The 15,552-nt window shown below is 43.0% G+C and overlaps 55 non-coding genes across 55 annotated transcripts; all 55 read left to right on the forward strand.

Moving 5' to 3' along the window:
- Positions 1-134: 134 nt before the first annotated feature.
- trnav-aac (transfer RNA valine (anticodon AAC)) lies at positions 135-207 on the forward strand. Its single transcript has one exon. It is a non-coding gene; the product is annotated as a tRNA-Val (tRNA).
- A 123-nt stretch (positions 208-330) lies between these two features.
- On the forward strand, positions 331-403 carry trnav-cac (transfer RNA valine (anticodon CAC)). The gene has a single exon. It is a non-coding gene; the product is annotated as a tRNA-Val (tRNA).
- A 239-nt stretch (positions 404-642) lies between these two features.
- On the forward strand, positions 643-715 carry trnav-aac (transfer RNA valine (anticodon AAC)). The gene has a single exon. It is a non-coding gene; the product is annotated as a tRNA-Val (tRNA).
- Positions 716-836: 121 nt separating this feature from the next.
- trnav-cac (transfer RNA valine (anticodon CAC)) lies at positions 837-909 on the forward strand. Its single transcript has one exon. It is a non-coding gene; the product is annotated as a tRNA-Val (tRNA).
- A 232-nt stretch (positions 910-1,141) lies between these two features.
- On the forward strand, positions 1,142-1,214 carry trnav-uac (transfer RNA valine (anticodon UAC)). The gene has a single exon. It is a non-coding gene; the product is annotated as a tRNA-Val (tRNA).
- A 240-nt stretch (positions 1,215-1,454) lies between these two features.
- On the forward strand, positions 1,455-1,527 carry trnav-aac (transfer RNA valine (anticodon AAC)). The gene has a single exon. It is a non-coding gene; the product is annotated as a tRNA-Val (tRNA).
- A 123-nt stretch (positions 1,528-1,650) lies between these two features.
- On the forward strand, positions 1,651-1,723 carry trnav-cac (transfer RNA valine (anticodon CAC)). Its single transcript has one exon. It is a non-coding gene; the product is annotated as a tRNA-Val (tRNA).
- A 239-nt stretch (positions 1,724-1,962) lies between these two features.
- Positions 1,963-2,035, forward strand: trnav-aac (transfer RNA valine (anticodon AAC)). Its single transcript has one exon. It is a non-coding gene; the product is annotated as a tRNA-Val (tRNA).
- Positions 2,036-2,156: 121 nt separating this feature from the next.
- trnav-cac (transfer RNA valine (anticodon CAC)) lies at positions 2,157-2,229 on the forward strand. Its single transcript has one exon. It is a non-coding gene; the product is annotated as a tRNA-Val (tRNA).
- A 232-nt stretch (positions 2,230-2,461) lies between these two features.
- Positions 2,462-2,534, forward strand: trnav-uac (transfer RNA valine (anticodon UAC)). Its single transcript has one exon. It is a non-coding gene; the product is annotated as a tRNA-Val (tRNA).
- Positions 2,535-2,774: 240 nt separating this feature from the next.
- Positions 2,775-2,847, forward strand: trnav-aac (transfer RNA valine (anticodon AAC)). Its single transcript has one exon. It is a non-coding gene; the product is annotated as a tRNA-Val (tRNA).
- A 123-nt stretch (positions 2,848-2,970) lies between these two features.
- Positions 2,971-3,043, forward strand: trnav-cac (transfer RNA valine (anticodon CAC)). Its single transcript has one exon. It is a non-coding gene; the product is annotated as a tRNA-Val (tRNA).
- Positions 3,044-3,282: 239 nt separating this feature from the next.
- Positions 3,283-3,355, forward strand: trnav-aac (transfer RNA valine (anticodon AAC)). The gene has a single exon. It is a non-coding gene; the product is annotated as a tRNA-Val (tRNA).
- A 121-nt stretch (positions 3,356-3,476) lies between these two features.
- trnav-cac (transfer RNA valine (anticodon CAC)) lies at positions 3,477-3,549 on the forward strand. Its single transcript has one exon. It is a non-coding gene; the product is annotated as a tRNA-Val (tRNA).
- A 232-nt stretch (positions 3,550-3,781) lies between these two features.
- Positions 3,782-3,854, forward strand: trnav-uac (transfer RNA valine (anticodon UAC)). The gene has a single exon. It is a non-coding gene; the product is annotated as a tRNA-Val (tRNA).
- A 240-nt stretch (positions 3,855-4,094) lies between these two features.
- On the forward strand, positions 4,095-4,167 carry trnav-aac (transfer RNA valine (anticodon AAC)). The gene has a single exon. It is a non-coding gene; the product is annotated as a tRNA-Val (tRNA).
- A 123-nt stretch (positions 4,168-4,290) lies between these two features.
- On the forward strand, positions 4,291-4,363 carry trnav-cac (transfer RNA valine (anticodon CAC)). Its single transcript has one exon. It is a non-coding gene; the product is annotated as a tRNA-Val (tRNA).
- Positions 4,364-4,602: 239 nt separating this feature from the next.
- Positions 4,603-4,675, forward strand: trnav-aac (transfer RNA valine (anticodon AAC)). The gene has a single exon. It is a non-coding gene; the product is annotated as a tRNA-Val (tRNA).
- A 121-nt stretch (positions 4,676-4,796) lies between these two features.
- On the forward strand, positions 4,797-4,869 carry trnav-cac (transfer RNA valine (anticodon CAC)). The gene has a single exon. It is a non-coding gene; the product is annotated as a tRNA-Val (tRNA).
- Positions 4,870-5,101: 232 nt separating this feature from the next.
- Positions 5,102-5,174, forward strand: trnav-uac (transfer RNA valine (anticodon UAC)). Its single transcript has one exon. It is a non-coding gene; the product is annotated as a tRNA-Val (tRNA).
- Positions 5,175-5,414: 240 nt separating this feature from the next.
- Positions 5,415-5,487, forward strand: trnav-aac (transfer RNA valine (anticodon AAC)). The gene has a single exon. It is a non-coding gene; the product is annotated as a tRNA-Val (tRNA).
- A 426-nt stretch (positions 5,488-5,913) lies between these two features.
- On the forward strand, positions 5,914-5,986 carry trnav-uac (transfer RNA valine (anticodon UAC)). The gene has a single exon. It is a non-coding gene; the product is annotated as a tRNA-Val (tRNA).
- A 240-nt stretch (positions 5,987-6,226) lies between these two features.
- On the forward strand, positions 6,227-6,299 carry trnav-aac (transfer RNA valine (anticodon AAC)). The gene has a single exon. It is a non-coding gene; the product is annotated as a tRNA-Val (tRNA).
- Positions 6,300-6,422: 123 nt separating this feature from the next.
- Positions 6,423-6,495, forward strand: trnav-cac (transfer RNA valine (anticodon CAC)). Its single transcript has one exon. It is a non-coding gene; the product is annotated as a tRNA-Val (tRNA).
- A 239-nt stretch (positions 6,496-6,734) lies between these two features.
- On the forward strand, positions 6,735-6,807 carry trnav-aac (transfer RNA valine (anticodon AAC)). Its single transcript has one exon. It is a non-coding gene; the product is annotated as a tRNA-Val (tRNA).
- Positions 6,808-6,928: 121 nt separating this feature from the next.
- trnav-cac (transfer RNA valine (anticodon CAC)) lies at positions 6,929-7,001 on the forward strand. Its single transcript has one exon. It is a non-coding gene; the product is annotated as a tRNA-Val (tRNA).
- Positions 7,002-7,233: 232 nt separating this feature from the next.
- On the forward strand, positions 7,234-7,306 carry trnav-uac (transfer RNA valine (anticodon UAC)). The gene has a single exon. It is a non-coding gene; the product is annotated as a tRNA-Val (tRNA).
- A 240-nt stretch (positions 7,307-7,546) lies between these two features.
- Positions 7,547-7,619, forward strand: trnav-aac (transfer RNA valine (anticodon AAC)). Its single transcript has one exon. It is a non-coding gene; the product is annotated as a tRNA-Val (tRNA).
- A 123-nt stretch (positions 7,620-7,742) lies between these two features.
- trnav-cac (transfer RNA valine (anticodon CAC)) lies at positions 7,743-7,815 on the forward strand. Its single transcript has one exon. It is a non-coding gene; the product is annotated as a tRNA-Val (tRNA).
- Positions 7,816-8,054: 239 nt separating this feature from the next.
- trnav-aac (transfer RNA valine (anticodon AAC)) lies at positions 8,055-8,127 on the forward strand. Its single transcript has one exon. It is a non-coding gene; the product is annotated as a tRNA-Val (tRNA).
- A 121-nt stretch (positions 8,128-8,248) lies between these two features.
- trnav-cac (transfer RNA valine (anticodon CAC)) lies at positions 8,249-8,321 on the forward strand. Its single transcript has one exon. It is a non-coding gene; the product is annotated as a tRNA-Val (tRNA).
- Positions 8,322-8,553: 232 nt separating this feature from the next.
- Positions 8,554-8,626, forward strand: trnav-uac (transfer RNA valine (anticodon UAC)). The gene has a single exon. It is a non-coding gene; the product is annotated as a tRNA-Val (tRNA).
- A 240-nt stretch (positions 8,627-8,866) lies between these two features.
- Positions 8,867-8,939, forward strand: trnav-aac (transfer RNA valine (anticodon AAC)). The gene has a single exon. It is a non-coding gene; the product is annotated as a tRNA-Val (tRNA).
- Positions 8,940-9,062: 123 nt separating this feature from the next.
- trnav-cac (transfer RNA valine (anticodon CAC)) lies at positions 9,063-9,135 on the forward strand. Its single transcript has one exon. It is a non-coding gene; the product is annotated as a tRNA-Val (tRNA).
- Positions 9,136-9,374: 239 nt separating this feature from the next.
- Positions 9,375-9,447, forward strand: trnav-aac (transfer RNA valine (anticodon AAC)). Its single transcript has one exon. It is a non-coding gene; the product is annotated as a tRNA-Val (tRNA).
- Positions 9,448-9,568: 121 nt separating this feature from the next.
- trnav-cac (transfer RNA valine (anticodon CAC)) lies at positions 9,569-9,641 on the forward strand. Its single transcript has one exon. It is a non-coding gene; the product is annotated as a tRNA-Val (tRNA).
- A 232-nt stretch (positions 9,642-9,873) lies between these two features.
- On the forward strand, positions 9,874-9,946 carry trnav-uac (transfer RNA valine (anticodon UAC)). Its single transcript has one exon. It is a non-coding gene; the product is annotated as a tRNA-Val (tRNA).
- Positions 9,947-10,380: 434 nt separating this feature from the next.
- trnav-cac (transfer RNA valine (anticodon CAC)) lies at positions 10,381-10,453 on the forward strand. Its single transcript has one exon. It is a non-coding gene; the product is annotated as a tRNA-Val (tRNA).
- Positions 10,454-10,685: 232 nt separating this feature from the next.
- trnav-uac (transfer RNA valine (anticodon UAC)) lies at positions 10,686-10,758 on the forward strand. Its single transcript has one exon. It is a non-coding gene; the product is annotated as a tRNA-Val (tRNA).
- Positions 10,759-10,998: 240 nt separating this feature from the next.
- trnav-aac (transfer RNA valine (anticodon AAC)) lies at positions 10,999-11,071 on the forward strand. The gene has a single exon. It is a non-coding gene; the product is annotated as a tRNA-Val (tRNA).
- A 123-nt stretch (positions 11,072-11,194) lies between these two features.
- On the forward strand, positions 11,195-11,267 carry trnav-cac (transfer RNA valine (anticodon CAC)). Its single transcript has one exon. It is a non-coding gene; the product is annotated as a tRNA-Val (tRNA).
- Positions 11,268-11,506: 239 nt separating this feature from the next.
- Positions 11,507-11,579, forward strand: trnav-aac (transfer RNA valine (anticodon AAC)). Its single transcript has one exon. It is a non-coding gene; the product is annotated as a tRNA-Val (tRNA).
- A 121-nt stretch (positions 11,580-11,700) lies between these two features.
- Positions 11,701-11,773, forward strand: trnav-cac (transfer RNA valine (anticodon CAC)). The gene has a single exon. It is a non-coding gene; the product is annotated as a tRNA-Val (tRNA).
- Positions 11,774-12,005: 232 nt separating this feature from the next.
- trnav-uac (transfer RNA valine (anticodon UAC)) lies at positions 12,006-12,078 on the forward strand. The gene has a single exon. It is a non-coding gene; the product is annotated as a tRNA-Val (tRNA).
- A 240-nt stretch (positions 12,079-12,318) lies between these two features.
- trnav-aac (transfer RNA valine (anticodon AAC)) lies at positions 12,319-12,391 on the forward strand. The gene has a single exon. It is a non-coding gene; the product is annotated as a tRNA-Val (tRNA).
- A 123-nt stretch (positions 12,392-12,514) lies between these two features.
- Positions 12,515-12,587, forward strand: trnav-cac (transfer RNA valine (anticodon CAC)). Its single transcript has one exon. It is a non-coding gene; the product is annotated as a tRNA-Val (tRNA).
- A 239-nt stretch (positions 12,588-12,826) lies between these two features.
- On the forward strand, positions 12,827-12,899 carry trnav-aac (transfer RNA valine (anticodon AAC)). The gene has a single exon. It is a non-coding gene; the product is annotated as a tRNA-Val (tRNA).
- Positions 12,900-13,325: 426 nt separating this feature from the next.
- On the forward strand, positions 13,326-13,398 carry trnav-uac (transfer RNA valine (anticodon UAC)). The gene has a single exon. It is a non-coding gene; the product is annotated as a tRNA-Val (tRNA).
- Positions 13,399-13,638: 240 nt separating this feature from the next.
- On the forward strand, positions 13,639-13,711 carry trnav-aac (transfer RNA valine (anticodon AAC)). Its single transcript has one exon. It is a non-coding gene; the product is annotated as a tRNA-Val (tRNA).
- Positions 13,712-13,834: 123 nt separating this feature from the next.
- trnav-cac (transfer RNA valine (anticodon CAC)) lies at positions 13,835-13,907 on the forward strand. The gene has a single exon. It is a non-coding gene; the product is annotated as a tRNA-Val (tRNA).
- Positions 13,908-14,146: 239 nt separating this feature from the next.
- Positions 14,147-14,219, forward strand: trnav-aac (transfer RNA valine (anticodon AAC)). The gene has a single exon. It is a non-coding gene; the product is annotated as a tRNA-Val (tRNA).
- Positions 14,220-14,340: 121 nt separating this feature from the next.
- On the forward strand, positions 14,341-14,413 carry trnav-cac (transfer RNA valine (anticodon CAC)). Its single transcript has one exon. It is a non-coding gene; the product is annotated as a tRNA-Val (tRNA).
- A 232-nt stretch (positions 14,414-14,645) lies between these two features.
- Positions 14,646-14,718, forward strand: trnav-uac (transfer RNA valine (anticodon UAC)). The gene has a single exon. It is a non-coding gene; the product is annotated as a tRNA-Val (tRNA).
- Positions 14,719-14,959: 241 nt separating this feature from the next.
- Positions 14,960-15,032, forward strand: trnav-aac (transfer RNA valine (anticodon AAC)). Its single transcript has one exon. It is a non-coding gene; the product is annotated as a tRNA-Val (tRNA).
- A 123-nt stretch (positions 15,033-15,155) lies between these two features.
- trnav-cac (transfer RNA valine (anticodon CAC)) lies at positions 15,156-15,228 on the forward strand. Its single transcript has one exon. It is a non-coding gene; the product is annotated as a tRNA-Val (tRNA).
- Positions 15,229-15,552: the final 324 nt, after the last annotated feature.

The raw sequence follows: 15,552 nt of genomic DNA on the forward strand, positions 1-15,552 counted from the left end.
ATCTCAAGACAGACTACCAAGCCCAATGAGCACTTTCCTGTTGCTTGTGGAATTTACACAGACCAACACTCTGATTGCAGGGCAGATTATGGGATGAACCTGTCTTGGAAAAAGGCAATTAAGCTCACCATGAGGTTTCTGTAGTGTAGTGGTTATCACGTTCGCCTAACACGCGAAAGGTCCTCGGTTCGAAACCGAGCAGAAACAGCGGTCAGCTTTTGACAGAAAGTATAGATTGTTTGCGACGCTAAGAGTATTTAGCTCTCTTTTACATTATACGTTTTTTAAAATTCGTGATTCGCAAGACTTCCTTATGCTACCTCAAGACAGGTTTCCATAGTGTAGTGGTTATCACGTTCGCCTCACACGCGAAAGGTCCCCAGTTCGAAACTGGGTGGAAACATCTTGAGTAATTTTTACTATATGTGCTGAAATGGCTCTCAGGTTAGTGGATTTCCATGCTACAAAGGCTGTAATTTCAAGCTATTTGGAGGCAATCATACTAAGGACCTCAAGTCAGACTACCATGATGAATTAGCTCTGTCCTGTTGTTTGTGGAATCTACACAGACTGACACTCTGCTTGCAGTGCATATTATTGGATGAACCTGTCTTGGAAAAAGACCACTCAACCCAAAGTGAAGTTTCTGTAGTGTAGTGGTTATCACGTTCGCCTAACACGCGAAAGGTCCTCGGTTCGAAACCGAGCAGAAACAGCGACAAACTTTTGACAGAAAGTATGAATTGTTTGCAACGCCAAGAGTATCTATCTCCCTTTTACATTATACACATTTTAATTTGTGAGTCTGAAGATTTTCTTCTGCTTCCTGAAGACAGGTTTCCATAGTGTAGTGGTTATCACGTTCGCCTCACACGCGAAAGGTCCCCAGTTCGAAACTGGGTGGAAACAACTTGAGCAATTTTTACTATATGTGCTGAAATGGCTCTAAGGTAAGTGGATATCCAGCTACAAAGGCTAAAAGCTATTTGAAGGCAATCATACTAAGGATCTCAAGCCAGACTCCAATGGTGAATTATCTCTGTTCTGTTGTTTGTGGAATCTACACAGACTGACACTCTGCTTGCGGTGCAGATTATGGGATGAACCTGTCTTGGAAAAAGGCCACTAAACTCACTGTGAGGTTTCTGTAGTGTAGTGGTTATCACGTTCGCTTTACACGCGAAAGGTCCCCATTTCGAAACTGGGCAGAAACAAATTGAGTGTTTTTTAACTAAACATGCTGAAATGGATCTCCGGCAAGCGCATTTCCACACTACAAAGGCTCCAATTTCAAGCTAGTTGAAGGCAATCGTGCTAAGGATCTCAAGACAGACTACCAAGCCCAATGAGCACTTTCCTGTTGCTTGTGGAATTTACACAGACCAACACTCTGATTGCAGGGCAGATTATGGGATGAACCTGTCTTGGAAAAAGGCAATTAAGCTCACCATGAGGTTTCTGTAGTGTAGTGGTTATCACGTTCGCCTAACACGCGAAAGGTCCTCGGTTCGAAACCGAGCAGAAACAGCGGTCAGCTTTTGACAGAAAGTATAGATTGTTTGCGACGCTAAGAGTATTTAGCTCTCTTTTACATTATACGTTTTTTAAAATTCGTGATTCGCAAGACTTCCTTATGCTACCTCAAGACAGGTTTCCATAGTGTAGTGGTTATCACGTTCGCCTCACACGCGAAAGGTCCCCAGTTCGAAACTGGGTGGAAACATCTTGAGTAATTTTTACTATATGTGCTGAAATGGCTCTCAGGTTAGTGGATTTCCATGCTACAAAGGCTGTAATTTCAAGCTATTTGGAGGCAATCATACTAAGGACCTCAAGTCAGACTACCATGATGAATTAGCTCTGTCCTGTTGTTTGTGGAATCTACACAGACTGACACTCTGCTTGCAGTGCATATTATTGGATGAACCTGTCTTGGAAAAAGACCACTCAACCCAAAGTGAAGTTTCTGTAGTGTAGTGGTTATCACGTTCGCCTAACACGCGAAAGGTCCTCGGTTCGAAACCGAGCAGAAACAGCGACCAACTTTTGACAGAAAGTATGAATTGTTTGCAACGCCAAGAGTATCTATCTCCCTTTTACATTATACACATTTTAATTTGTGAGTCTGAAGATTTTCTTCTGCTTCTTGAAGACAGGTTTCCATAGTGTAGTGGTTATCACGTTCGCCTCACACGCGAAAGGTCCCCAGTTCGAAACTGGGTGGAAACAACTTGAGCAATTTTTACTATATGTGCTGAAATGGCTCTAAGGTAAGTGGATATCCAGCTACAAAGGCTAAAAGCTATTTGAAGGCAATCATACTAAGGATCTCAAGCCAGACTCCAATGGTGAATTATCTCTGTTCTGTTGTTTGTGGAATCTACACAGACTGACACTCTGCTTGCGGTGCAGATTATGGGATGAACCTGTCTTGGAAAAAGGCCACTAAACTCACTGTGAGGTTTCTGTAGTGTAGTGGTTATCACGTTCGCTTTACACGCGAAAGGTCCCCATTTCGAAACTGGGCAGAAACAAATTGAGTGTTTTTTAACTAAACATGCTGAAATGGATCTCCGGCAAGCGCATTTCCACACTACAAAGGCTCCAATTTCAAGCTAGTTGAAGGCAATCGTGCTAAGGATCTCAAGACAGACTACCAAGCCCAATGAGCACTTTCCTGTTGCTTGTGGAATTTACACAGACCAACACTCTGATTGCAGGGCAGATTATGGGATGAACCTGTCTTGGAAAAAGGCAATTAAGCTCACCATGAGGTTTCTGTAGTGTAGTGGTTATCACGTTCGCCTAACACGCGAAAGGTCCTCGGTTCGAAACCGAGCAGAAACAGCGGTCAGCTTTTGACAGAAAGTATAGATTGTTTGCGACGCTAAGAGTATTTAGCTCTCTTTTACATTATACGTTTTTTAAAATTCGTGATTCGCAAGACTTCCTTATGCTACCTCAAGACAGGTTTCCATAGTGTAGTGGTTATCACGTTCGCCTCACACGCGAAAGGTCCCCAGTTCGAAACTGGGTGGAAACATCTTGAGTAATTTTTACTATATGTGCTGAAATGGCTCTCAGGTTAGTGGATTTCCATGCTACAAAGGCTGTAATTTCAAGCTATTTGGAGGCAATCATACAAAGGACCTCAAGTCAGACTGCCATGATGAATTAGCTCTGTCCTGTTGTTTGTGGAATCTACACAGACTGACACTCTGCTTGCAGTGCATATTATTGGATGAACCTGTCTTGGAAAAAGACCACTCAACCCAAAGTGAAGTTTCTGTAGTGTAGTGGTTATCACGTTCGCCTAACACGCGAAAGGTCCTCGGTTCGAAACCGAGCAGAAACAGCGACCAACTTTTGACAGAAAGTATGAATTGTTTGCAACGCCAAGAGTATCTATCTCCCTTTTACATTATACACATTTTAATTTGTGAGTCTGAAGATTTTCTTCTGCTTCCTGAAGACAGGTTTCCATAGTGTAGTGGTTATCACGTTCGCCTCACACGCGAAAGGTCCCCAGTTCGAAACTGGGTGGAAACAACTTGAGCAATTTTTACTATATGTGCTGAAATGGCTCTAAGGTAAGTGGATATCCAGCTACAAAGGCTAAAAGCTATTTGAAGGCAATCATACTAAGGATCTCAAGCCAGACTCCAATGGTGAATTATCTCTGTTCTGTTGTTTGTGGAATCTACACAGACTGACACTCTGCTTGCGGTGCAGATTATGGGATGAACCTGTCTTGGAAAAAGGCCACTAAACTCACTGTGAGGTTTCTGTAGTGTAGTGGTTATCACGTTCGCTTTACACGCGAAAGGTCCCCATTTCGAAACTGGGCAGAAACAAATTGAGTGTTTTTTAACTAAACATGCTGAAATGGATCTCCGGCAAGCGCATTTTCACACTACAAAGGCTCCAATTTCAAGCTAGTTGAAGGCAATCGTGCTAAGGATCTCAAGACAGACTACCAAGCCCAATGAGCACTTTCCTGTTGCTTGTGGAATTTACACAGACCAACACTCTGATTGCAGGGCAGATTATGGGATGAACCTGTCTTGGAAAAAGGCAATTAAGCTCACCATGAGGTTTCTGTAGTGTAGTGGTTATCACGTTCGCCTAACACGCGAAAGGTCCTCGGTTCGAAACCGAGCAGAAACAGCGGTCAGCTTTTGACAGAAAGTATAGATTGTTTGCGACGCTAAGAGTATTTAGCTCTCTTTTACATTATACGTTTTTTAAAATTCGTGATTCGCAAGACTTCCTTATGCTACCTCAAGACAGGTTTCCATAGTGTAGTGGTTATCACGTTCGCCTCACACGCGAAAGGTCCCCAGTTCGAAACTGGGTGGAAACATCTTGAGTAATTTTTACTATATGTGCTGAAATGGCTCTCAGGTTAGTGGATTTCCATGCTACAAAGGCTGTAATTTCAAGCTATTTGGAGGCAATCATACAAAGGACCTCAAGTCAGACTGCCATGATGAATTAGCTCTGTCCTGTTGTTTGTGGAATCTACACAGACTGACACTCTGCTTGCAGTGCATATTATTGGATGAACCTGTCTTGGAAAAAGACCACTCAACCCAAAGTGAAGTTTCTGTAGTGTAGTGGTTATCACGTTCGCCTAACACGCGAAAGGTCCTCGGTTCGAAACCGAGCAGAAACAGCGACCAACTTTTGACAGAAAGTATGAATTGTTTGCAACGCCAAGAGTATCTATCTCCCTTTTACGTTATACACATTTTAATTTGTGAGTCTGAAGATTTTCTTCTGCTTCCTGAAGACAGGTTTCCATAGTGTAGTGGTTATCACGTTCGCCTCACACGCGAAAGGTCCCCAGTTCGAAACTGGGTGGAAACAACTTGAGCAATTTTTACTATATGTGCTGAAATGGCTCTAAGGTAAGTGGATATCCAGCTACAAAGGCTAAAAGCTATTTGAAGGCAATCATACTAAGGATCTCAAGCCAGACTCCAATGGTGAATTATCTCTGTTCTGTTGTTTGTGGAATCTACACAGACTGACACTCTGCTTGCGGTGCAGATTATGGGATGAACCTGTCTTGGAAAAAGGCCACTAAACTCACTGTGAGGTTTCTCTAGTGTAGTGGTTATCACGTTCGCTTTACACGTGAAAGGTCCCCAGTTCGAAACTGGGCAGAAACAAATTGAGTGTTTTTTAACTAAACATGCTGAAATGGATCTCCGGCAAGCGCATTTCCACACTACAAAGGCTCCAATTTCAAGCTAGTTGAAGGCAATCGTGCTAAGGATCTCAAGACAGACTACCAAGCCCAATGAGCACTTTCCTGTTGCTTGTGGAATTTACACAGACCAACACTCTGATTGCAGGGCAGATTATGGGATGAACCTGTCTTGGAAAAAGGCAATTAAGCTCACCATGAGGTTTCTGTAGTGTAGTGGTTATCACGTTCGCCTAACACGCGAAAGGTCCTCGGTTCGAAACCGAGCAGAAACAGCGACCAACTTTTGACAGAAAGTATGAATTGTTTGCAACGCCAAGAGTATCTATCTCCCTTTTACATTATACACATTTTAATTTGTGAGTCTGAAGATTTTCTTCTGCTTCCTGAAGACAGGTTTCCATAGTGTAGTGGTTATCACATTCGCCTCACACGCGAAAGGTCCCCAGTTCGAAACTGGGTGGAAACAACTTGAGCAATTTTTACTATATGTGCTGAAATGGCTCTAAGGTAAGTGGATATCCAGCTACAAAGGCTAAAAGCTATTTGAAGGCAATCATACTAAGGATCTCAAGCCAGACTCCAATGGTGAATTATCTCTGTTCTGTTGTTTGTGGAATCTACACAGACTGACACTCTGCTTGCGGTGCAGATTATGGGATGAACCTGTCTTGGAAAAAGGCCACTAAACTCACTGTGAGGTTTCTGTAGTGTAGTGGTTATCACGTTCGCTTTACACGCGAAAGGTCCCCAGTTCGAAACTGGGCAGAAACAAATTGAGTGTTTTTTAACTAAACATGCTGAAATGGATCTCCGGCAAGCGCATTTCCACACTACAAAGGCTCCAATTTCAAGCTAGTTGAAGGCAATCGTGCTAAGGATCTCAAGACAGACTACCAAGCCCAATGAGCACTTTCCTGTTGCTTGTGGAATTTACACAGACCAACACTCTGATTGCAGGGCAGATTATGGGATGAACCTTTCTTGGAAAAAGGCAATTAAGCTCACCATGAGGTTTCTGTAGTGTAGTGGTTATCACGTTCGCCTAACACGCGAAAGGTCCTCGGTTCGAAACCGAGCAGAAACAGCGGTCAGCTTTTGACAGAAAGTATAGATTGTTTGCGACGCTAAGAGTATTTAGCTCTCTTTTACATTATACGTTTTTTAAAATTCGTGATTCGCAAGACTTCCTTATGCTACCTCAAGACAGGTTTCCATAGTGTAGTGGTTATCACGTTCGCCTCACACGCGAAAGGTCCCCAGTTCGAAACTGGGTGGAAACATCTTGAGTAATTTTTACTATATGTGCTGAAATGGCTCTCAGGTTAGTGGATTTCCAGGCTACAAAGGCTGTAATTTCAAGCTATTTGGAGGCAATCATACTAAGGACCTCAAGTCAGACTACCATGATGAATTAGCTCTGTCCTGTTGTTTGTGGAATCTACACAGACTGACACTCTGCTTGCAGTGCATATTATTGGATGAACCTGTCTTGGAAAAAGACCACTCAACCCAAAGTGAAGTTTCTGTAGTGTAGTGGTTATCACGTTCGCCTAACACGCGAAAGGTCCTCGGTTCGAAACCGAGCAGAAACAGCGACCAACTTTTGACAGAAAGTATGAATTGTTTGCAACGCCAAGAGTATCTATCTCCCTTTTACATTATACACATTTTAATTTGTGAGTCTGAAGATTTTCTTCTGCTTCCTGAAGACAGGTTTCCATAGTGTAGTGGTTATCACGTTCGCCTCACACGCGAAAGGTCCCCAGTTCGAAACTGGGTGGAAACAACTTGAGCAATTTTTACTATATGTGCTGAAATGGCTCTAAGGTAAGTGGATATCCAGCTACAAAGGCTAAAAGCTATTTGAAGGCAATCATACTAAGGATCTCAAGCCAGACTCCAATGGTGAATTATCTCTGTTCTGTTGTTTGTGGAATCTACACAGACTGACACTCTGCTTGCGGTGCAGATTATGGGATGAACCTGTCTTGGAAAAAGGCCACTAAACTCACTGTGAGGTTTCTGTAGTGTAGTGGTTATCACGTTCGCTTTACACGCGAAAGGTCCCCAGTTCGAAACTGGGCAGAAACAAATTGAGTGTTTTTTAACTAAACATGCTGAAATGGATCTCCGGCAAGCGCATTTCCACACTACAAAGGCTCCAATTTCAAGCTAGTTGAAGGCAATCGTGCTAAGGATCTCAAGACAGACTACCAAGCCCAATGAGCACTTTCCTGTTGCTTGTGGAATTTACACAGACCAACACTCTGATTGCAGGGCAGATTATGGGATGAACCTGTCTTGGAAAAAGGCAATTAAGCTCACCATGAGGTTTCTGTAGTGTAGTGGTTATCACGTTCGCCTAACACGCGAAAGGTCCTCGGTTCGAAACCGAGCAGAAACAGCGGTCAGCTTTTGACAGAAAGTATAGATTGTTTGCGACGCTAAGAGTATTTAGCTCTCTTTTACATTATACGTTTTTTAAAATTCGTGATTCGCAAGACTTCCTTATGCTACCTCAGGACAGGTTTCCATAGTGTAGTGGTTATCACGTTCGCCTCACACGCGAAAGGTCCCCAGTTCGAAACTGGGTGGAAACATCTTGAGTAATTTTTACTATATGTGCTGAAATGGCTCTCAGGTTAGTGGATTTCCATGCTACAAAGGCTGTAATTTCAAGCTATTTGGAGGCAATCATACAAAGGACCTCAAGTCAGACTGCCATGATGAATTAGCTCTGTCCTGTTGTTTGTGGAATCTACACAGACTGACACTCTGCTTGCAGTGCATATTATTGGATGAACCTGTCTTGGAAAAAGACCACTCAACCCAAAGTGAAGTTTCTGTAGTGTAGTGGTTATCACGTTCGCCTAACACGCGAAAGGTCCTCGGTTCGAAACCGAGCAGAAACAGCGACCAACTTTTGACAGAAAGTATGAATTGTTTGCAACGCCAAGAGTATCTATCTCCCTTTTACATTATACACATTTTAATTTGTGAGTCTGAAGATTTTCTTCTGCTTCCTGAAGACAGGTTTCCATAGTGTAGTGGTTATCACGTTCGCCTCACACGCGAAAGGTCCCCAGTTCGAAACTGGGTGGAAACAACTTGAGCAATTTTTACTATATGTGCTGAAATGGCTCTAAGGTAAGTGGATATCCAGCTACAAAGGCTAAAAGCTATTTGAAGGCAATCATACTAAGGATCTCAAGCCAGACTCCAATGGTGAATTATCTCTGTTCTGTTGTTTGTGGAATCTACACAGACTGACACTCTGCTTGCGGTGCAGATTATGGGATGAACCTGTCTTGGAAAAAGGCCACTAAACTCACTGTGAGGTTTCTGTAGTGTAGTGGTTATCACGTTCGCTTTACACGCGAAAGGTCCCCAGTTCGAAACTGGGCAGACACAAATTGAGTGTTTTTTAACTAAACATGCTGAAATGGATCTCCGGCAAGCGCATTTCCACACTACAAAGGCTCCAATTTCAAGCTAGTTGAAGGCAATCGTGCTAAGGATCTCAAGACAGACTACCAAGCCCAATGAGCACTTTCCTGTTGCTTGTGGAATTTACACAGACCAACACTCTGATTGCAGGGCAGATTATGGGATGAACCTGTCTTGGAAAAAGGCAATTAAGCTCACCATGAGGTTTCTGTAGTGTAGTGGTTATCACGTTCGCCTAACACGCGAAAGGTCCTCGGTTCGAAACCGAGCAGAAACAGCGGTCAGCTTTTGACAGAAAGTATAGATTGTTTGCGACGCTAAGAGTATTTAGCTCTCTTTTACATTATACGTTTTTTAAAATTCGTGATTCGCAAGACTTCCTTATGCTACCTCAGGACAGGTTTCCATAGTGTAGTGGTTATCACGTTCGCCTCACACGCGAAAGGTCCCCAGTTCGAAACTGGGTGGAAACATCTTGAGTAATTTTTACTATATGTGCTGAAATGGCTCTCAGGTTAGTGGATTTCCATGCTACAAAGGCTGTAATTTCAAGCTATTTGGAGGCAATCATACAAAGGACCTCAAGTCAGACTGCCATGATGAATTAGCTCTGTCCTGTTGTTTGTGGAATCTACACAGACTGACACTCTGCTTGCAGTGCATATTATTGGATGAACCTGTCTTGGAAAAAGACCACTCAACCCAAAGTGAAGTTTCTGTAGTGTAGTGGTTATCACGTTCGCCTAACACGCGAAAGGTCCTCGGTTCGAAACCGAGCAGAAACAGCGACCAACTTTTGACAGAAAGTATGAATTGTTTGCAACGCCAAGAGTATCTATCTCCCTTTTACATTATACACATTTTAATTTGTGAGTCTGAAGATTTTCTTCTGCTTCCTGAAGACAGGTTTCCATAGTGTAGTGGTTATCACGTTCGCCTCACACGCGAAAGGTCCCCAGTTCGAAACTGGGTGGAAACAACTTGAGCAATTTTTACTATATGTGCTGAAATGGCTCTAAGGTAAGTGGATATCCAGCTACAAAGGCTAAAAGCTATTTGAAGGCAATCATACTAAGGATCTCAAGCCAGACTCCAATGGTGAATTATCTCTGTTCTGTTGTTTGTGGAATCTACACAGACTGACACTCTGCTTGCGGTGCAGATTATGGGATGAACCTGTCTTGGAAAAAGGCCACTAAACTCACTGTGAGGTTTCTCTAGTGTAGTGGTTATCACGTTCGCTTTACACGCGAAAGGTCCCCAGTTCGAAACTGGGCAGAAACAAATTGAGTGTTTTTTAACTAAACATGCTGAAATGGATCTCCGGCAAGCGCATTTCCACACTACAAAGGCTCCAATTTCAAGCTAGTTGAAGGCAATCGTGCTAAGGATCTCAAGACAGACTACAGAGCCCAATGAGCACTTTCCTGTTGCTTGTGGAATTTACACAGACCAACACTCTGATTGCAGGGCAGATTATGGGATGAACCTGTCTTGGAAAAAGGCAATTAAGCTCACCATGAGGTTTCTGTAGTGTAGTGGTTATCACGTTCGCCTAACACGCGAAAGGTCCTCGGTTCGAAACTGAGCAGAAACAGCGACCAACTTTTGACAGAAAGTATGAATTGTTTGCAACGCCAAGAGTATCTATCTCCCTTTTACATTATACACATTTTAATTTGTGAGTCTGAAGATTTTCTTCTGCTTCCTGAAGACAGGTTTCCATAGTGTAGTGGTTATCACGTTCGCCTCACACGCGAAAGGTCCCCAGTTCGAAACTGGGTGGAAACAACTTGAGCAATTTTTACTATATGTGCTGAAATGGCTCTAAGGTAAGTGGATATCCAGCTACAAAGGCTAAAAGCTATTTGAAGGCAATCATACTAAGGATCTCAAGCCAGACTCCAATGGTGAATTATCTCTGTTCTGTTGTTTGTGGAATCTACACAGACTGACACTCTGCTTGCGGTGCAGATTATGGGATGAACCTGTCTTGGAAAAAGGCCACTAAACTCACTGTGAGGTTTCTGTAGTGTAGTGGTTATCACGTTCGCTTTACACGCGAAAGGTCCCCAGTTCGAAACTGGGCAGAAACAAATTGAGTGTTTTTTAACTAAACATGCTGAAATGGATCTCCGGCAAGCGCATTTCCACACTACAAAGGCTCCAATTTCAAGCTAGTTGAAGGCAATCGTGCTAAGGATCTCAAGACAGACTACCAAGCCCAATGAGCACTTTCCTGTTGCTTGTGGAATTTACACAGACCAACACTCTGATTGCAGGGCAGATTATGGGATGAACCTGTCTTGGAAAAAGGCAGTTAAGCTCACCATGAGGTTTCTGTAGTGTAGTGGTTATCACGTTCGCCTAACACGCGAAAGGTCCTCGGTTCGAAACCGAGCAGAAACAGCGGTCAGCTTTTGACAGAAAGTATAGATTGTTTGCGACGCTAAGAGTATTTAGCTCTCTTTTACATTATACGTTTTTTAAAATTCGTGATTCGCAAGACTTCCTTATGCTACCTCAAGACAGGTTTCCATAGTGTAGTGGTTATCACGTTCGCCTCACACGCGAAAGGTCCCCAGTTCGAAACTGGGTGGAAACATCTTGAGTAATTTTTACTATATGTGCTGAAATGGCTCTCAGGTTAGTGGATTTCCATGCTACAAAGGCTGTAATTTCAAGCTATTTGGAGGCAATCATACTAAGGACCTCAAGTCAGACTACCATGATGAATTAGCTCTGTCCTGTTGTTTGTGGAATCTACACAGACTGACACTCTGCTTGCAGTGCATATTATTGGATGAACCTGTGTTGGAAAAAGACCACTCAACCCAAAGTGAAGTTTCTGTAGTGTAGTGGTTATCACGTTCGCCTAACACGCGAAAGGTCCTCGGTTCGAAACCGAGCAGAAACAGCGACCAACTTTTGACAGAAAGTATGAATTGTTTGCAACGCCAAGAGTATCTATCTCCCTTTTACATTATACACATTTTAATTTGTGAGTCTGAAGATTTTCTTCTGCTTCCTGAAGACAGGTTTCCATAGTGTAGTGGTTATCACGTTCGCCTCACACGCGAAAGGTCCCCAGTTCGAAACTGGGTGGAAACAACTTGAGCAATTTTTACTATATGTGCTGAAATGGCTCTAAGGTAAGTGGATATCCAGCTACAAAGGCTAAAAGCTATTTGAAGGCAATCATACTAAGGATCTCAAGCCAGACTCCATTGGTGAATTATCTCTGTTCTGTTGTTTGTGGAATCTACACAGACTGACACTCTGCTTGCGGTGCAGATTATGGGATGAACCTGTCTTGGAAAAAGGCCACTAAACTCACTGTGAGGTTTCTCTAGTGTAGTGGTTATCACGTTCGCTTTACACGCGAAAGGTCCCCAGTTCAAAACTGGGCAGAAACAAATTGAGTGTTTTTTAACTAAACATGCTGAAATGGATCTCCGGCAAGCGCATTTCCACACTACAAAGGCTCCAATTTCAAGCTAGTTGAAGGCAATCGTGCTAAGGATCTCAAGACAGACTACCAAGCCCAATGAGCACTTTCCTGTTGCTTGTGGAATTTACACAGACCAACACTCTGATTGCAGGGCAGATTATGGGATGAACCTGTCTTGGAAAAAGGCAATTAAGCTCACCATGAGGTTTCTGTAGTGTAGTGGTTATCACGTTCGCCTAACACGCGAAAGGTCCTCGGTTCGAAACCGAGCAGAAACAGCGGTCAGCTTTTGACAGAAAGTATAGATTGTTTGCGACGCTAAGAGTATTTAGCTCTCTTTTACATTATACGTTTTTTAAAATTCGTGATTCGCAAGACTTCCTTATGCTACCTCAAGACAGGTTTCCATAGTGTAGTGGTTATCACGTTCGCCTCACACGCGAAAGGTCCCCAGTTCGAAACTGGGTGGAAACATCTTGAGTAATTTTTACTATATGTGCTGAAATGGCTCTCAGGTTAGTGGATTTCCATGCTACAAAGGCTGTAATTTCAAGCTATTTGGAGGCAATCATACAAAGGACCTCAAGTCAGACTGCCATGATGAATTAGCTCTGTCCTGTTGTTTGTGGAATCTACACAGACCAACACTCTGCTTGCAGTGCATATTATTGGATGAACCTGTCTTGGAAAAAGACCACTCAACCCAAAGTGAAGTTTCTGTAGTGTAGTGGTTATCACGTTCGCCTAACACGCGAAAGGTCCTCGGTTCGAAACCGAGCAGAAACAGCGACCAACTTTTGACAGAAAGTATGAATTGTTTGCAACGCCAAGAGTATCTATCTCCCTTTTACGTTATACACATTTTAATTTGTGAGTCTGAAGATTTTCTTCTGCTTCCTGAAGACAGGTTTCCATAGTGTAGTGGTTATCACATTCGCCTCACACGCGAAAGGTCCCCAGTTCGAAACTGGGTGGAAACAACTTGAGCAATTTTTACTATATGTGCTGAAATGGCTCTAAGGTAAGTGGATATCCAGCTACAAAGGCTAAAAGCTATTTGAAGGCAATCATACTAAGGATCTCAAGCCAGACTCCAATGGTGAATTATCTCTGTTCTGTTGTTTGTGGAATCTACACAGACTGACACTCTGCTTGCGGTGCAGATTATGGGATGAACCTGTCTTGGAAAAAGGCCACTAAACTCACTGTGAGGTTTCTGTAGTGTAGTGGTTATCACGTTCGCTTTACACGCGAAAGGTCCCCAGTTCGAAACTGGGCAGAAACAAATTGAGTGTTTTTTAACTAAACATGCTGAAATGGATCTCCGGCAAGCGCATTTCCACACTACAAAGGCTCCAATTTCAAGCTAGTTGAAGGCAATCGTGCTAAGGATCTCAAGACAGACTACCAAGCCCAATGAGCACTTTCCTGTTGCTTGTGGAATTTACACAGACCAACACTCTGATTGCAGGGCAGATTATGGGATGAACCTGTCTTGGAAAAAGGCAATTAAGCTCACCATGAGGTTTCTGTAGTGTAGTGGTTATCACGTTCGCCTAACACGCGAAAGGTCCTCGGTTCGAAACCGAGCAGAAACAGCGGTCAGCTTTTGACAGAAAGTATAGATTGTTTGCGACGCTAAGAGTATTTAGCTCTCTTTTACATTATACGTTTTTTAAAATTCGTGATTCGCAAGACTTCCTTATGCTACCTCAAGACAGGTTTCCATAGTGTAGTGGTTATCACGTTCGCCTCACACGCGAAAGGTCCCCAGTTCGAAACTGGGTGGAAACATCTTGAGTAATTTTTACTATATGTGCTGAAATGGCTCTCAGGTTAGTGGATTTCCATGCTACAAAGGCTATAATTTCAAGCTATTTGGAGGCAATCATACTAAGGACCTCAAGTCAGACTACCATGATGAAATAGCTCTGTCCTGTTGTTTGTGGAATCTACACAGACTGACACTCTGCTTGCAGTGCATATTATTGGATGAACCTGTCTTGGAAAAAGACCACTCAACCCAAAGTGAAGTTTCTGTAGTGTAGTGGTTATCACGTTCGCCTAACACGCGAAAGGTCCTCGGTTCGAAACCGAGCAGAAACAGCGACCAACTTTTGACAGAAAGTATGAATTGTTTGCAACGCCAAGAGTATCTATCTCCCTTTTACATTATACACATTTTAATTTGTGAGTCTGAAGATTTTCTTCTGCTTCCTGAAGACAGGTTTCCATAGTGTAGTGGTTATCACGTTCGCCTCACACGCGAAAGGTCCCCAGTTCGAAACTGGGTGGAAACAACTTGAGCAATTTTTACTATATGTGCTGAAATGGCTCTAAGGTAAGTGGATATCCAGCTACAAAGGCTAAAAGCTATTTGAAGGCAATCATACTAAGGATCTCAAGCCAGACTCCAATGGTGAATTATCTCTGTTCTGTTGTTTGTGGAATCTACACAGACTGACACTCTGCTTGCGGTGCAGATTATGGGATGAACCTGTCTTGGAAAAAGGCCACTAAACTCACTGTGAGGTTTCTGTAGTGTAGTGGTTATCACGTTCGCTTTACACGCGAAAGGTCCCCAGTTCGAAACTGGGCAGAAACAAATTGAGTGTTTTTGAACTAAACATGCTGAAATGGATCTCCGGCAAGCGCATTTTCACACTACAAAGGCTCCAATTTCAAGCTAGTTGAAGGCAATCGTGCTAAGGATCTCAAGACAGACTACCAAGCCCAATGAGCACTTTCCTGTTGCTTGTGGAATTTACACAGACCAACACTCTGATTGCAGGGCAGATTATGGGATGAAGGCAATTATGGAAAAAGGCAATTAAGCTCACCATGAGGTTTCTGTAGTGTAGTGGTTATCACGTTCGCCTAACACGCGAAAGGTCCTCGGTTCGAAACCGAGCAGAAACAGCGGTCAGCTTTTGACAGAAAGTATAGATTGTTTGCGACGCTAAGAGTATTTAGCTCTCTTTTACAGTATACGTTTTTTAAAATTCGTGATTCGCAAGACTTCCTTATGCTACCTCAAGACAGGTTTCCATAGTGTAGTGGTTATCACGTTCGCCTCACACGCGAAAGGTCCCCAGTTCGAAACTGGGTGGAAACATCTTGAGTAATTTTTACTATATGTGCTGAAATGGCTCTCAGGTTAGTGGATTTCCATGCTACAAAGGCTGTAATTTCAAGCTATTTGGAGGCAATCATACTAAGGACCTCAAGTCAGACTACCATGATGAATTAGCTCTGTCCTGTTGTTTGTGGAATCTACACAGACTGACACTCTGCTTGCAGTGCATATTATTGGATGAACCTGTCTTGGAAAAAGACCACTCAACCCAAAGTGAAGTTTCTGTAGTGTAGTGGTTATCACGTTCGCCTAACACGCGAAAGATCCTCGGTTCGAAACCGAGCAGAAACAGCGACCAACTTT

The sequence above is a fragment of the Pseudorasbora parva genome, chromosome 5 (genome assembly GCF_024679245.1).
Source record: "Pseudorasbora parva isolate DD20220531a chromosome 5, ASM2467924v1, whole genome shotgun sequence".
Classification (NCBI taxonomy): domain Eukaryota; kingdom Metazoa; phylum Chordata; class Actinopteri; order Cypriniformes; family Gobionidae; genus Pseudorasbora; species Pseudorasbora parva.